Source organism: Saimiri boliviensis, chromosome 1, assembly GCF_048565385.1.
Source record: "Saimiri boliviensis isolate mSaiBol1 chromosome 1, mSaiBol1.pri, whole genome shotgun sequence".
Classification (NCBI taxonomy): domain Eukaryota; kingdom Metazoa; phylum Chordata; class Mammalia; order Primates; family Cebidae; genus Saimiri; species Saimiri boliviensis.
This window is the reverse complement of record NC_133449.1, coordinates 14,975,557-14,993,252: the sequence shown is the minus strand read 5'-3', so window position 1 is coordinate 14,993,252 and position 17,696 is coordinate 14,975,557. Positions and strand designations below refer to the sequence as shown.

General features: G+C 35.2%; 1 protein-coding gene across 3 annotated transcripts in view; it reads left to right on the top strand.

Annotated features, from left to right (window-relative positions):
• NBAS (NBAS subunit of NRZ tethering complex) overlaps positions 1 to 17,696 on the top strand; it is a 420,713-nt gene that overhangs the window by 111,485 nt on the left and 291,532 nt on the right. The window lies entirely within an intron of this gene.

The following is a 17,696-nucleotide window of genomic DNA, read 5'->3' as shown; positions in this document are numbered from 1 at the left end:
AACTGTTTCTTAAATAAAGGGTGCAGATAAACTTTAGTTTGAGATGGAGATTAAGTCACCATTTTTGCCTGAATCCTTTTGAAGAACCTCTTCTTCATCTTTTGGTGATAAAGAGAGTATCCAACCTGAAGGGAACTTTGACTATGTCTTCTGATCCTTTATTGTACAACTTGTGGATTTGAATAGGCAAACGTGGAGATTTATTGTGTTATTACAACAGCATACAACTTATGATATGAAAACAAACATCAATATTAATATTATTAAATTTTCCAGTAGAACAAATTTGATTTAGGTCAAATTGACTTACTTTATAATTTAAATCATTAATAAGAAATTGACCTTTAAAAAGATCAGAGGATATTATTCCAGTTCTTCACAAATGGAAGGTAGATAGAAATCTACTTTTTACTATACTGTAAGCCTTAAATTGATTAAGATATTTTGATAATTACATTAGTTTGTGATTTTTCCAGAATTGAAATAATTTGAACTATTTTTTTAATTGACATTAAAATGGACTCTAGGCAGCTTTCAATTTGGAATGCAAATTGGCTGGATGCAGTGGCTCATGTCTATAATCCCAGCACTTTGGGAGGCCAAGGCACGAGGATAGCTTGGGGCTGGGATTTGAGACTAGCTGGACAATAGTCAGACCCCGTCTCTACAGAGAATAAAACTAATTAGTTGGGCACGGTGGCACACTTCTTGGAGTCCCAGCTACTCGGGAGCCCGAGGCAAGATAATCACTGAGCTCTGGAGTTCAAGGTTATGGTAAGCTATGACCACAACACTGTGCTCCAGTCTGGGCAACAGAGCAAGACTCTGTCTCTAAAAAAAAAATAAAGAAAGAAAAGAAGGTAAATTATCTTTTTCTCCTAGACAGTCCCAGAATCTATAGAAACTATATCATTGGTATAGTTTCATAGCTTTATGGCTATTCCAGAAGGTTGTCTTCTATAAAAAGAATATTAATGTTTCTTGCAAAGCAGCTATTGGTTTTTGAATTTTAACCTTCTTTTGAGTGAAATTTATAATTAATCATGAGTACATGTAAACTCATTTAAAAATGAAAGCATCAGAAATGAACCTGATGCTGAAAAAAAGAAAGGTAAGTTAAGACATTTCTAAATCACTTTATATTGTTTCACTTTCATTGAAAGAACAGTTTAACAAAAATGTATGAATCATGTAAATTTTATATTATTTCAGAAAGAATTTTGGGAATACTCATGTTCCATAAGGAGGAATTATATTTGATTCAGTAAATAGATAGAGATGTGAATCAGATGTGGTACCTGTCTGCAGATAAATTTGTAATCTAGTGGGGAAGATCTGACAGGTTAGATATGGATACAACTAACTTAAAATGTGTTAGATGAGGAGTGTAGATAGGTTTAGAGATGGGAGAGATGCAACTTTCTCTTGCAAAGGCAGTAAATCAGGAAAGCCTTTTTGGAAAAGATAAGATTTGGATCTAGGCCTTGAAAGTTGAGCTTGTTTTTGATGGTGGTAAATTTGAGTAGGAAAGAGGAGTCTGAATGTATATTTAATCTGAAGTTTTTCACTTATTGAGTCTTTGTCTATATCATATTGCTTATTCACAGAGTATAAAGCATATCCCCAGTTAATTTGTTAGGTGAAAATGAATTAGTGTAGCATATATCCAGTAAACAAAGATACATCTCTTTTTATTTATTCTTTTGTATAGCCTAGTCCTGTTATTTCTTTTTTTCACTCCCTGAAATTTAAAAACAAATAATTTTCATTTGGTATTCTAGTTCTACCCTAATTTTGTTGTGGTAATAAAATATCACCTAAACTGTAGGCTAGGTGGTGAAATATTTATGGAAAGATTAGGGCATTGCATTTACGTTTTTGATTCTCCAGGGAAACATAAACGTGTTTCGTATTTTCCCTTTAACATTGAAAACCTGATTAGTTACCTAATCAAAATTCAGTTCCCATATGTGCAGTTTATTTCTGAGCTGCTGTGAGGAAAGAAAAATAAAGTGGCTTTGTATTTTGGGCGTGGAGTAATTATTTGGCCTTCTGAGGTGACTGTCTGCAGAGAGGAGTACACAGTGTACTTAGAGTAGGATACGCTAGCAGCTTCTGAATGGAATAACCTTGTGGTTGTATCAGCTAAGAAAGGCCTAATAGCCTCCGTTGGCTGGGAAAAGGGTCAGGATCCGGCAGTAAGGGTAATTGGTTTGCATGTCTCCTGGTACTATGGGCACTTTAGATCTTGATAGAATGAGTTCTTATCTTCCTATTTAAAGGGAAAAAAAATGGTTTTAGGGCGAGTTCTCTGTTCCTTTGCAACAGAAACCTTCATTTCTTTGGGACTTCCCAGAGTACAAGACACACAACAAATATCAATGTCAACATACTTCCAGGGCCCAAAAAAGCTACTCTGAAATAATATTGACTTCCACCTCCTTAATCAGAGAATTAATTAATCTATTTCCTCTTTAATTCAACAAACATCTCATGATTGAGTATAGAACATTTCTTTTGAAGTTAACAAACCAATTTTATGTTTCACATATAGTTCACACAGCATGTTCACAAGATAAGCAGAAATGGATTATTTTGCCATTAGGGCAAAAACTTGAGAGGCATTAGTGAAAGTGGTTCTGTATTAGGGAATTATTTTAATAAATAATTTTAATTGCATTATCATTTTAGTGTGAATATAACTATTTTCCAATGTTTTTAATGTAGCAGTATAATTTAATTCCCATTTTTATTTGAAATTAAGAAATCTTTGAGTCTCTTTTTTTTTAACTAACATGTCCTAAAAAGAAGGATGCTGTTACTAGGTGCAGATACCAAATGATACCCTTTTCATGGAGTTTTCTTTCATTATTTATTTTCTTGCAAACTCTAAAAACCTTGACCAATAATTTCAGAATGTGTGATTCTTACATAGATTGTAACATCTTCCGATGGTTGAATTGCCTGAGGGAAATAGTCCCTAATTCTTTTTGGTCACACATTTCATTAGTATGTAAAACTTGTCTGTAACAGCTGTGCGTCTTTATCACACTATATTTAATTAACATATAAGTAAACCCATGAAACACTTTTTCTAACTTCTGTTATAGACAAGCCTGTTTAAGCATTGCATTTGTAATAAGAAAAATTCTATTAAGAATCAAAATCATATTAAGAATCAAAATCATATTTTGCTCTCATTGTGTGCCTATTTCATTTAATCCGAAAAGTTTAGATGCCATGTAAACGAAACTATGAAAAAAAATCCATGACATATATGAATGTTGGGACCACATGGCATGTTGTTGGCATACTTAATATGAAGGAGGAGGAGTATAATATACTGGAAAGCATGTTGCATTCCATCAGAAACATGGATGCCCATCTTGGTGTGAATACATGCTAGCTGTGTTATTTTTAGAAAGTTACTTAGCTTCAGTTTCATAAATGGGGAGATTATAGAGGTATTTATGGTTAACCCAAGAGATGCATCATTTAGCCCATTTGTTAGCATGTAAGTGCTGGTCATTAGACAGTAATGGTGGTGATAATAGGGGATGGGTTATAGAAGTAGCAGCAGCAGTTTTTTTCTGTAGATGTTGATAGGTATATAGTTTATATTACAGGCATCTTTTAATTTTAGGTGTGCTAAGAAAGGCTTGCAAAAGGCTGAAGGTGAATTGACAAAATAGAAAATTGTAACAGGAAATTGCTATGGTTTGATTGATGATGCCCTGTCCAAAATTCACACTGAAGCTTTATCCTTAATGCAACAGTATCAAGTGGTGTGGCCTTTGGGAGGCCAAGTCCCCATGATGGGATCAGCACCCGTATAAAGGACTGGAGAGAGAAGGGAGTGCTCTCTTGCCATTTTGTTTCTTTCACCATGTGAGGACACAGCACAGCCTTTGTCTGCTCTGGGGTGGGCGGGGGGGTGGGTCACAGCAACATGATACTATCTTGGAAATAGAGACTGGGCCCTCCAGACGCCAAACCTGACAGTGCCTTGATTTTGGATTTCCTAGCTTCTGGAACTGTGAGACATACATTTCTGTTTTTTACAAATTACCCAGTCTTAGGTATTTTGTTTAGCAGCATAATGGACTAAGACGGGAATATTTCTTCTTGATAACACTGATGCTTTGATTTGTTATCTGAGACAGTGCCCCTTTCCTGGTGTGAGGTACCTGAGCTTTCAAATTACTAATAAAAAAATTGCTTAGTGAGCATTGCATCAAATGAAGTTGAGGTTTTAAATTTCACTTTTAATTGAATTATGGATACAGGAAAATGAACAAATCATAAATGTACAACTTGATGAATTTTCACAAAGTGAACAAGATTAAGAAGGCGAATAGTCCCAGCATCACTAGTGTTCTCTCCTTTTACCCTCTTCTAGCTACCTTACTCCAGAGAACCACCATCCTGACTTCTAACACAGCACGCTAGCTTTTTCTCTTAATCAAGTGGAGTGGTTCAAGAGAACTATTTTATCTAAACTGGGAAAGCATAAAGAACTCTTTTCCCTTTCAAAAGAGATCAAATTCTCATGTCCTTCAAGTCAGATGCCCATCTTGCTTTTCTAATGTTGGATGTACACTGACTTTTAAAAACAATTTGAAGTGTGTTATTTGTGAACAGCATGTAATGAGGTCTTTCTATATTATCCAATCTGGCAATCTGTTGTTTTTAATTGGCATGCTTAGACTTAACATTTGTATTTAAGGTATGGTTCACTATGGTTCAGTGTTAAGCTGATGTTTTATTTATTTATTTTTATTTTTATTTTTTGAGGCAGAGTCTTGCTGTGTCACCTTGCTGTGTCATCATGCAGTGACACAATCTCAGCTTACTGTACCCTCTGCCTCCTGGGTTCAAGCGATTCTCCTGCTTCAGCCTACCGAATAGCTAGGATTATAGGCACCTGCCACTATACCCAGCTAAAGTTTTGTATTTTTTAGTAGAGACAGGGTTTTACCATGTTGGCCCGGCTGGTCTTGAACTCCTGACCTCATGATTTGCCACCTCGGCCTCTCAAAGTCCTGGGATTACAGACATGAGCCACCATGTCTAACCAAAGCTGATGTTTTAAACTGGTATTTGTTTACTACTTGTCCCATTGCTATTTTCATTTGTTTACTTCATATTGCATTTGTTGGTATTTGGTGTTCGTTTACTGCTTGTCCCATTTTTGGTATTTGTTTTTATATTTGTTTACTACTTGTCTCATTTTTTTATTATTTCCCTTTTTTTCTTTTTCTGCTTTCTTTTGAATTGAATATTTTTATAATTACATTCAATCTCTTATTGAATTGTTAGTTACACTTTTTTTTTTTTTTTAGTGGTTTCTCTAGGGTTTATAGTAGACTTCTTGAACTTAAAATAGTCTACCTTCAAATAATCTAATAGTACTTCATGTATAATGTAGAAACTTACAATAGTATTTTTCCATTTTCCTTTTTTCTGGCTTTTGTGCTATTGTTGTCATACATTTAACTTATACGTGCATGTGTTGTGAACTCAATAATACATTTTTATTAGTTTACTTTAATCAGTAATTTTTAAAAATTGAAAGTGTATTTTGTATTTACACACGTATTTACCATTTCCATTCCTCTTCATTGCTTTTTGTAAATACAAGTTTATATCTGGTATCAGTTTCCTTCAGCTTGAAAGACTTTCTTTAGCATGCTTTGCAGTGCTGTTGATCAATTCTTTTTGCTTTTATGTGTCTGAAGAAGTCTTTGCTTGGTTTTGGAAAATATTTTTCCTGAATATAGATTTCTAGGTTAATAGTTGCTTAGTACCTCATTGTAGCTATTCTTCTGTCTTCTGGGTTGTATTGCTTCTAAGGAGAAGTCTGCTGTCATTCTCATCTTTGTTTCTCTGCATAATATGTCTTGTTTTCTTTGGATGCTTTTAAGATCTATTTATAAATAGTTTTGAGCCATTTTATTGTTATATGCCTTGGTGTGTTCTTCGTTGTGTTTATTCTCGTTTCTGGTTATCAAGTTCCTTGGATCTATGGACGTATGAGTTTAACCAAATTTAGGACATTTATGGCTATTCTTTCTTCAAATTTTCTTTTTCCCATCCCTGTTTCTTCTTCCCAATATGTACACTTTTTTTCTGGGACTCCTCCAGTTATATGGATGTTGCTACTTGATCATATTTTATAGCCTATTTTAAAAAGTTATTTTTTATATTGATTTTATTTTGAATTGTTTTTACTACTGTGTCCTTAAATTTGCTGTTCTTTTCTTCTGTCTTGTCTATAATTGATGCCAGTGGTTTTTTTTTTTGCGCTTAGAGACTGTGTTTTTTCATTCCTAGAATTTTGATCTGGGTCTGATATTTTTTGCCTCTTCTTCTCATGTCATTGGTGTTATTTATTGATCTGTTTTAAGAAATTGATTTTTCTTCTAGTTATGAGTCATAATTTCCTCTTTTTTACATATGTGGTAATTTTTATCAGATGACAAACATTCTGAGTTTTACATAATTGGGATGTAGATTTTTTTTTATTCCTGAAAGTATTCTGAAGCTTTTTTTTCCTGGGGTACAGTTAAGTTACTCGAAAACTTTGATACTTTTGATGCTTACCTCTTAGCTTTGTTAGTGGGAGCAAAGCAGCCTTTATTCTAAGGCTAATTTTGCTCCCCTGCTGGGGAAATATTCTTATATAGATAACAAAATAAAATAAATAATATATGTTATAATAAATTAAATAATAAAACCCGATACCCTACAAATTAATAGTTTTTTTTTCTGTGCTGGCTGGTGGGAACATGAACTGTTCTGGCCCTGTGTGAGGTCCAGGGATGCTCCTTCTGCTCCGTTGGTTGGTTCTTTCCCCATCCTTGTGTAGTTTCATCACAGGTATGCACTGAGCAGTGCCTAGTCAGTGGCTAGAGGGAACCCTCCCAGGACTTTTGGAGCTTTCCTTCTGAGTGCATGATCTTCCTTCTCTGATATATTATCTGTAAATTCTACCTACTTGGCTTTTTGATTTTCAGACTCTGTCTCTGCAGAAGGCCTGCCAGGCTAGGTTTGGATTTCCCTTTTTTATGTTGCAGCCTTTCACTTCTCTTCAGACAGTGAGCAAGGGCACTGTTGGGTTCACTTTGTTTTTTTCCCTCCCTTAGTATCATCATCCTGTAGTTCCTGGCGCCCTGCTGTCTACTTTTGTTGTTGGTCATGGTGGTAGTTTTTGTTTTTTTTGTTTGTTTGTTTTTTTTTAGTTTAATTCAGGAGATTCAGTACATTTTCTGTTACGCCATACTCTACTATATTTCAAAGCAGAAGTTCTCTTTTAGTGTTTTAAAGTGATTTTTCTGAGCTGATCTTTTATTAATCTGTTTTCTGTAGGTTTGTTCATCTCATTAGTTGAGTTCTTGTCCCTATTATTACGGAGCCTGTTTTGTCCTTTCCCATAATGTATGATTTATTTAATCAAAATATGAGTTCCACCAGTCACTTTATGGTGTGTACTATAAGGTTAGCTTCTCTGTGCAGTTGATTTAAATGGATTTCAGAGTTAGGAACAGATGAAAGGGTTTCCTTAATCTGAAAATTACAGAAAGTGATCAAGAAATGTAGCTGAAATACAGTCTATTTTAACACATGGACTTTCCATTCCTGCTGACAACAAATAATTAAAGCTAAAATGTATTGAGAGCCAGAGATGTTCTTTTTCCAAATTGCCATGCCAGAGGTTGCCATGTACATGTATGAGAGTACACAGCCTCATGTACTGTCAGCCGCAGGTGTTTGGGAGAGTTGGTGCTATGTGTTATCTCTCAAAGGCATTTATGGAGCATTTTTTAAAGAAACAGTCACATTTATCCCACTTCATTCTTGGACCCTTGGATCTCATCCTGCCTCTCAGAGTCATTCTTTTCTTTTTGAATACCAGTGGCAATTTGTGTCTCAATTGTTAACTTATTATTATAGTATCTATTTTCTGGTCTTTCTATTTCTATGTTTCTTGAGGACAGGAGCAATATCTTTGTATTTTTAAAAATTTCAGTTGTTCAACAAAGGTTTGTGGAATGAATGAATATTATTAGGTAGTTAAAAATCTGTATTAAAAATTGTAAGAACCATTTCCTCCAAATTAGTGTTTTGTTTCCCTTCTCTACCTAACTCCAGTTTAATTTTGAACATCATCAGCACTAGAAGTGTGTTAGACTTATGTGTCCTGCAGATAGTTACACCTTTGTCTTCCTAGTTACATTCTGTTGAACTGACATCAGAACCTCTCCCTCTTCATTTCCAGGGTCTTCATATCTTCAACTGTGATTATATGCCTGTCTGCAGTATAATTTTGCCTAGACTCAAAAATTCATAATTGTAAAAGGCTGAAATAGACTTGCACAGTAGTATCTCAGGGCAGATTTGTTTATTAATAGCTTAGGACTTTCCACCTCTCTCTCCTCTCTCCCCTGCCCTCCCCTCCCCTCCCATCCCTTCTCAACTCCGGTGCACGAGTGATCCTCCTGCTCAGCCTTCCCAGTAGCTGAAACTCCAATTAGCTTCCACCATGCCCAGCTAAATTCCACATCTCTTTGTACTCATAAATGCTCATACACAGGCAAAGAGTCACCTGTCGTATAGAATGTTGCATTGTTGCTGATGGCATGGGTGGAAAATAGGGAGTTGTATAGTCCATTTTGGGAATTAAAAATTATGAACATTTGAAAAAATCTTGTACATTTTCTGAATGTTTTGCCACAGGACAGTATTGTGAATACCCTTAGGATTTGGGGATAGTTTTTGTTTTTTCATTTATTTATACATAATCTTCCATTCATCCTTCAGTCTGCCCATCCTTCTATCCATCTATTTATCTATTAAATATGTAGTAAGGTTTAAATAAATGCCAGGTATTGCCCTAAGGAATCAAAAATGATGAAAGCTTTGAAGGAACTCATAGTTTAGTGAAGGAGAAAGACACATAAATAAATAATTGGAATTCAGTGTGATGACAGCGGTAACAGAAATACGTGAGAGGTTTAGTAACATGGAAGAAAGTCTGATAAGCTTGGTCTGTTCACATCAGAAGGTTTCAATTTTTTTCCTCTAATGAACACTACATTGATTGACACAGTTAAAGACAACATTATAAATATGCATGCTGTGAATCATACTACCTTTCTATCCATTTAGATAAGGTTAATATGCTATATTTGTGATTTTTAATTTTTATTTTTGAGTATTTATATCAACTTTTTTTTCTTCCTACTGACTCTTTATAACTTAATTTCTAAAGTACCTTTTTTTCTTTCGTGGGAAGTTTTTTCCCAAGTCAGAAGTGGCACAGTTATTCATTTCGGGAAGCTTGCTAATTAGTTACTTGATTGAATCATTTCAATGAGATACTACTATGAGTTAGGTCTTAGGAGTATAAAGTTCTCTCCTCTGAAATGTATGTATACAAATAATTATGGTAGCGGTACCCTAAATGCAGAAAGGGTTATCTACAAGCAAATAGTCTTAGCTATGTAGTCTTCCTGTTAAGTTGACTTTTATAGTTTTTATATAATGTGCAGTAAGTTTTCACAGCTTGATTTGATCTTATCTTTCTAGTTCTTAAGAGGTTTTTCTTTTGAGAGCTCTGATTTTAGAATTAAGAGAGTATCAATGATCTGTTACTACTGATCATTCATTCATTCATTAGTGACTGTTTCTGAGCTCATGTGGATTACTTATCTGCAAATTTATGATTGTGATATGTATCTTTTAGGGTGTTTATGACTGAAGATTAAGTGAAATAAAGCATTTATATAAATTTAGTTAAAATTATTGCCTAAAAGTTATTATTACACATATAACAGCACTGGGAGTTGTGATAGACACAAAGGGGTATTTACCAGAATGAATATTTACTTTTAGTGGGGAGACAATCTAGGTAATTAACAAAATAATAGATACGAACTCCAGCGAACATGAGAAGTATACTACTTATCAAAAGATTAAATGCTACATGATTGTCCAGATAAGTAGTGAGGATTTAGAACAAAAAGAAAGCTGTCTGGACTGGAATGACTGCAATAACATCTTTGGGAAGCTGGAATTTGAACTAGAAAAGGCGGGATTCAGGTAAGTAAAATATCGTAGTGGCCGAGACCGTAAGACTCTGAAACATGACTGCTGGGTTCAAATTCTAGCTGGAGCTTAACTGTTTGACCCTGCACGAGTTGCTTAGTGTTTCTGTGCCTATGTCTCTTCTCCTGTAAAATGGGAAAGATAATATTGTCTGTCTCTTAGGACTGCCGATTACATATGTAATTGCTTAGAACTTTATATTTGTGCTTGCACATAGTCAAGAACTGCTTAAGTATTATACACAGGCTGGCAGAGTTGAATGGTTTTTATAAATAGTGTGCGAAATGTCCGTTCGACACAGTTTAGAGGCAAGAACATACAGGGATTCTAAAGAGTGGCAGTGAAGAAATCAGTCTTCCTTTGGCTTGGGGTCTGCATAAACATAATTTGTGCTTTTTTTGGTGAGTTGAATGAAAAGGAGATTTAAAAATATTCTTTCCTCTCTAATCCTTTTGTTCAAAATCCATTAACACTACATACTCACATAGGGTTAGGTTTTATAATGAACACTGATACAATTCACGAATATTTTGGTACATTTCAGTAGTTTTGTAGTTGATAAGTTTAAATGTCATATATTTTTATCTTTGTTCTGGAAGTGGTTTTCCTAGTGTCATTAATAGTCTAAAGGCTATTTTTCAGGGTCTGCTTGTCTTCAAGCAGTGTGAAATAAGGGCCTCTCTATTTTTCTCTCCACTGGTTCTCTGTCAGTCTAAGTAACAGAATAGGGGGTGGAATTTATTAGACTGCTCTCATATTTCTTCCCATTTGGTAGTTGTAGATACGTACTTTTGGGCCTCCCCTATATGAGGATTGTTCTCATCAATCCTTGGTTGACTCAGATCTCGTATCTTTCCATGTTATCTATCACATTTAATATATATTCTCCCTCACCGAATGGAATACTGGCAACCTCGTACCTATAGGTTAGTTGATTACTATAAATTAAAGTTGTAGTTAATCAGTTTTAAATCGAGTCTCTGTTTTTCATCAGTGTAATATTACAAATACGAACATTATGCCAAAAATAAATGAACAATAAAACCTATATATTCATAAATATTTTATGTATATAACACCAAATTTACAATGTAAAACTTACTACTTGTTTGGGAGACTTTTTGATGTGGGTCATTTTAGCTTATTCTTGATAAAATACAAGGCCATTGAAATTATGCTAGAGGATGCCTTTCTTTCCTGGTGACTTTCTTTGTAATGAGCATAGGCATCCTTCATTGTTCTGAGGACCATCAGTGTCTCTTGTTCAAAATTAGGGTAATCTGTCCAAGCGGCAAGTAGTACTGGTGAAAGTCAATTTTCATACCAGTACTTTTCTAGGCATCTGTTATCTCTTGTTTTGCTGACATTAATTACCTTGTATAGAGTGAGCAGTTTTTCTCAGTTCTATAATTGACTTTTTTGGGAAATTAATTAATTTTTTTTTTTTTTTTTTTTTTTTTTTTTTGAGACAGAGTCTTTCTCTGTCACCCGGGCTGGAATACAGTGTTACATTCACAGCTTACTGCAGCCTCTACCTCCTGGGCTTAAGTGACATTCCCACCTCAGCCTCCCAAGTAGCTGGGACTACAGGCCTGTGACACCTTACCCTACATCCTTGTTAGTCTTTTTTTTTGAAGAGAGGAGGTCGTGCTCTGTTGGCTGGGCTGCCTTCAAACTCCTGGTCTCAAGTAATCTTCCCTTCGCTGTGCCTCCACAAAGGCTGGGTTTATAGGTGTGAGCCACCAGGCCTGGCTGTGGGAAATACTTTAATACTTCTCATTGAAGTTTGTGGCTTTCTCTTGTACTTTAATGATTTTCCAATCTAGTTTTTCTTTATAGTAATCAAATTGTCCTTTGCTTGTGGTTAAAAACTAATTTTAAAACTTGGTTTGAAGCATTCAGGACAGAGACATTGCCCTTTGGAAATGGTTGCTTGTTTCTACTTCGTAATTCAACTCGTCACATATTCATGTTACTGTTCATTGCATTTTACTCAGGATGGTATGAGTGGAGGTTCTCGCAGTTGTTAGGTATTTGGAAATATAATCATTGACATAATTATTAGTATGATGCTGTTATTTATCATAAAGTAGATCTTGAAATGTCAGCCAGAGTCATATATATCTTGTATTCACTACTTGTGAAAATTATTGTTAATAACCTTCTTGCTGGTGTTAATAATGATGTTTTTATAACATTTACTGTATGCCAGGTACTCTTCTCAGGGTCTTTTACGTACTAACTAATCTGATTTTCTCCTAATCCAAATGAGGAAAATTTTGTTATCCCTTTTTCACTGGTGAGGAAAGTGAGGCACAGGCAGGTTGAATAACTCCGTCAAGGTTCTATAGAGGTTAGACTTCTCTAAGAGCATACACTTATGTATTATGGATTAGAATTCAAGAAAATCTTTGCTTTAGTCTCATTTTCATTTGAGCAGGCAGTGTCACAGAATTTACTGAATAGATGAGGTAGCTGGGTCCCAGAGATGAAGCTGGTGGTGGGAGGCGGTGAATCCAGTCCTAGAGGGCTGCTGTTTTCACTCTTGTCTCTCTTTTACATGTTGCTAGCCTCTGAGAATACTGGTAAGTTTCAGAATATCTTTTTAGTTTCTACCCTTTTTTCTAAGTTATTTTTCAATGAAATTGAATTCCATTGGTCCAGAAGAGAACTCTGAATAATGCCTTCAGACAGCTTTTCTTCAACTTTGTGTTACGGTGATAACTAGCTTTTTAATTGGTTTCCCTTTGAGTTTCAGATCAATTTGACTTGTTCAGTGATGGTAACCGCAGTGTAGTTATCCATGTAGGCCTAAATCATTATTATTTTTGTTCTTTATTTGCCAGAACGTTTTATTCTCTGCTAAATAATGGAAATAAATACAACTGTGCATTTTAAAGCCAAAGCCTAAAAGGTGGCAATTACGAGTAATATACTGTCTATTTAACCTTTTGTTTCCAAGGCGTAGAACATGAATAAAAGAACTTTTTGAAAGTTGATTCTTCATGAAATTTCTTTGAAATAAAACATTTATATTTAGTGTGAGAAATAATTGGTGGGAGAATTGTTGAATATAATAGAACTTGTTATATTCATTCCTTTCCTGCTGACAGATAAATGTTACCTTCAGATGAAAACCAGCATAGTTCATTGTTTGAAATAAAACAATGAATAGGGTTCTAATATAAAGAATCCTAAAATTAAGCAAAAGCAGCCATTATTTTGTAAAGAGATAATTTGAGTTTACCATATAATTCCTCCCGCTCCCCCTGATTTTTTTTTTAGTGGAGATGATGTATTTAAATTTTAAGACTTCCCAAGCAGTGGAAAAAAAAATAGACAAATAAGGTGAAATAAAGTATTTGTAAATGCAGTTTCATGTTTGTAGAACTTTAGATTCAAATTGTAAGTTTTACACTTACCCAAAGTTTCTATAGTTCTGTAGAAGGAACAGTATGACTTCTAGGGTTTTTTCAAGCTACAATTTCACCTAACCCGTTTAGTAATTGACTTAATGTCTAATATTTGATTGTGAATAGAATCCATGAAAATAGTTTTCTCTGAGCTTTTGAACATTCTATTATTCTGCTTACCTAATGAAAGAATAAGTAACTAAAGTTTGGGCATTTTTTAAAAGGTAAGAACAGAACCAGTCAATTAATTTAAAATGTAAAGACTGATGACATTTAGGGTTGTATGCTTGTCTTTTTTTAATTAACTGAGATATAATGAGATATCCAACTATCCAGTTAGTAGATGTATGCCGTTACTACTGGTGTAGCTTGCCCTTCCCTCAATTTAATAATATGTATTAGAACAGTGTCTTTATTCTTACTCTCAGGCCTGCAGATTCTATCTAAACATATCTCCTTGATATACCATTTTTTTTAATGAACAATCTATCCTCTTTCATTGTTATATTCCAATCTTAAATTTTTGTGATATGCATGAGATCACTTTAAAAATTTTTTTGCTGTGTTGCCAATTAATTAATTTAATCTACATATACTGTTTCGAGTCTGCTCAATGCCAGGGACTATTTTAGGTGCTGAGGACATATATCGCACTAGACAAACAAGAATCCTGACTTTAAGGAGTTTTTATCTTGGCTGGAGAGAAGATCCTGTTTATTTCTCAAACGTTATCATTTGAAGCAAAACAAAGAACTTAGGGTTGGGCTGGGCGCGGTGGCTCAAGCCTGTAATCCCAGCACTTTGGGAGGCTGAGGCGGGTGGATCATGAGGTCAAGAGATCGAGACCATCCTGGTCAACATGGTGAAACCCCGTCTCTATTAAAAATACAAAAAATTAGCTGGGCATGGTGTCGCGTGCCTGTAATCCCAGCTCCTCAGGAGGCTGAGGCAGGAGAATTGCCTGAGCCCAGGAGGCGGAGGTTGCGGTGAGCCGAGATCGTGCCATTGCACTCCAGCCTGGGTAACAAGAGCGAAACTCCGTCTCAAAAAAAAAAGAAAAGAAAAAAAAGAACTTAGGGTGATTTTATAACTACTTTAAATGCCTAAAATATGGTTTTAAATATGTTGTTATGTAGAAACATCCTGGAATAAAAAGAGGAAGAGGAAGGAGTTTTTTGTTTTTACATGAACATCTGTGATCGAACCTAAAATTAAATCATATTCTGTAGATATTAGTTTTATTAGACTAGTAATGTATTTGTTATATATCATTATGTAAATGTATCTTTTAAATACACATGTAAATGGTCTTTTTTAGGTTGTCTATATTTAATCTTAGAAAGGCTCAAATTGCCCTCTACCAGTCGGATGCAGTGGCTCACGCCTATAATCCCAGAAGTTTGAGAGGCCAAGGCGGGTGGATCACCTGAGGTCAGGAGTTTTGAGACCACCCTCACTGATATGGTGAAACACCATCTCAACTAAAAAAAAAATTACAGAAATTAGCTGGGTGTGGTGGTGGGCCCCTGTAGTCCCAGCTATTCGGGAGACTGAGACAGGAGAATTGCTTGCATCTGGAAGACAGAGGTTGCAGTGAGCCAAGATCGCGCCACTGCACTCCATCCTGGGTGACAGAGAGAGACTCCATCTCAAAAAAAAAAAAAAAAAAAAAAAAAAAAAAAAAAAAAACTGCCCTCTATGCCCTCTACTTCTGTGTACAGATCTGACAGGTGGCTCCTTATGCACGGAGGGAGAATGGTGAAAAAGTGTTTGAGGACTGGACTATAATCCCTGTGTCCTTTCTACAGGCAGTTTAGTATGCTAGCTAGAAGTGTAAGCTTTGGATTCCATCTGGTTGTGTTCAAATCCTGGCTTTGCCAATTTATTAGCTTTGTTAGAATGGACAAGTTAATTAATGCTTTAGTTTTCTCATTATATGAGGAAGATAATACCTACTCCATTAGACTGATAGGACTAAATTGAGACATTTTATGTTAACAGCATTGTATTGTATCTAATCCATAGTAAGAGATCAGTAAGTGCTAAGGATTATTGTTGCCACTGATCATTGCTGATATGACAGTAGTAGTAGTAGTAATAGTAATACTATTATCATCATCATCATCATCATTATATCAATGGTGATCAGCAAATTTAGAAACAGGCTGGTTGTGCTGTACCTTGAAAGGGCAGAAAAAATACTTTATTAACTCAGGACTCTTCAGTCCTACCTTTTGGAGTGGAACTCTGTGTAGAACTTGTTTGTAATATGTGTTTTGTTGTAAATATCTATCTATCTATCTATCTATCTATCTATCTATCTATCTATCTATCTATCTGTCTGTCTATCTATATGTGTTATATCTGTTCACTAAAGATACCATTTTACAACTTACTAGTCTCAAAATACCAAATAAGTATTATTTTGCTGAGGATTCCTAATAGCTGTTGTATCTAACAGATACTTCGAATAGAAAACACAAATCTCAACTTGTGATACATTTTTCTAAAATTCTTTTAGAAAACATTTTATGTAGCTTAAGGAACCATGTCTGCTTTAATTAGAACGGTCATAATAGCTTGCTATATTTAATTATTTTCTCTTCATTCCTTAATCCATTGCTATAATTTATTCTTACATTCGAAGAGTGAGTATTATCATCATCATCATTGTATATAGATGTTTTCTTTTTTAATTTTCAGTGATCTGTGATAAAATATTAGTTATTGACATGGAAGCAAATAAAATAGTTTTTTATTTGGTGGCAAATGAAATAGTATGGTTATGACATCCTTCTAAGTCATCATTTGTGTGATTCAGAAATTAAAAATTATGGACTCATACACCATTGAAAACGTATCCCTGGTACATGGTTTGCTAGGTTATTACATGCTAGCTGAAAATCTGTGTTTCACATGTACAATATCACACACTTCTTATTTTTTATATTTAATGGGGAACCTTGACTTTGGATAATTTGCCCCAATAATAATAACTGCAAGGGTGATGCCATTGATTGATGAATCATCCCTGCCCCTTTCCAGACCTCATTAGCTTCTCTCTTCTGCTTTAAAACCCTCCAGTGGTTTCTTATTACTTTTTGCGTGAAGACCAATCTCTTCACCAACATAATTTTCAAGCGGTTATAAAGTGTTTCTTGTGCAAAGCATGTTGTATAACCTAATAATATAAGAAAGTGAAATCCTTTTTCTGGGGCTATGATAAATTTAAGGAAAATGCTACTGTTGATACCCAGAAATATTAGAGAAAATGTTTTATTGAACTAAGCAAGGCAATTGAAGTTTAACAATTTTTGTCTGTATTCTTAATTCAGAATGATTTAGTTGTTTTCATGGATTCATGGATGTTAAAGCTAAAAGGGTCTTTAGAAAGAATGTTTGAAGCCCTTCAGTTTAGAGAGTTGCGTGCCAGAAAGAGCCTAGCTTGTGAAGAGACAGATATGTTTCTGTTTCTCAGGTCTCCTGATTTGTTGAACGTTGCTTTTCTCTATTACCATACTATGTTTACCTTCCTTTTATTCTTTGTGTGTGTGTGTGTGTGTGTGTGTGTGTGTGTGTGTGTGTGACAAGAGTTTTGCTCTTGTTACCCAGGCTGGAGTGCAATGGCGTGATCTCGGCTCACCACAACCTCCGCCCCCTGGGTTCAGGCAATTCTCCTGCCTCAGCCTCCTGAGTAGCTGGGATTACAGGCATGCACCACCATGCCCAGCTAATTTTTTGTATTTTTAGTAGAGACGGGGTTTCATCATGTTAACCAGGATGGTCTCGATCTCTTGACCTCGTGATCCGCCCACCTCAGCCTCTTATTCTTAATTATACTTATTCAGGCCTCATCTTTGCCTCCTTTAGATTTTCTTTCTTGATCATGCCTTAACTGTAGCGGCTCAAGTGATTCCTCTACATCAGCTTTCTGAGTGGTTGGAACACTGGTACTACAGGTGCGCCACCACCACACCTGGCTGATTTTAAAAACTTTTGTAGAGATGAGGTCTCACTGTGTTGCCTAGGCTGGCCTTGAACTCCTAGGCTCAAGCAGTCCTCTTTCCTCAGCTTCCTCAAGTGTTGGAATTACAGGTGTGAGCTACCATACGAGGCCTAGATTTTCTTTCTGTTTTTTTAGTGATACTTTTCAACCTGCAGAATCATTTCTCTATT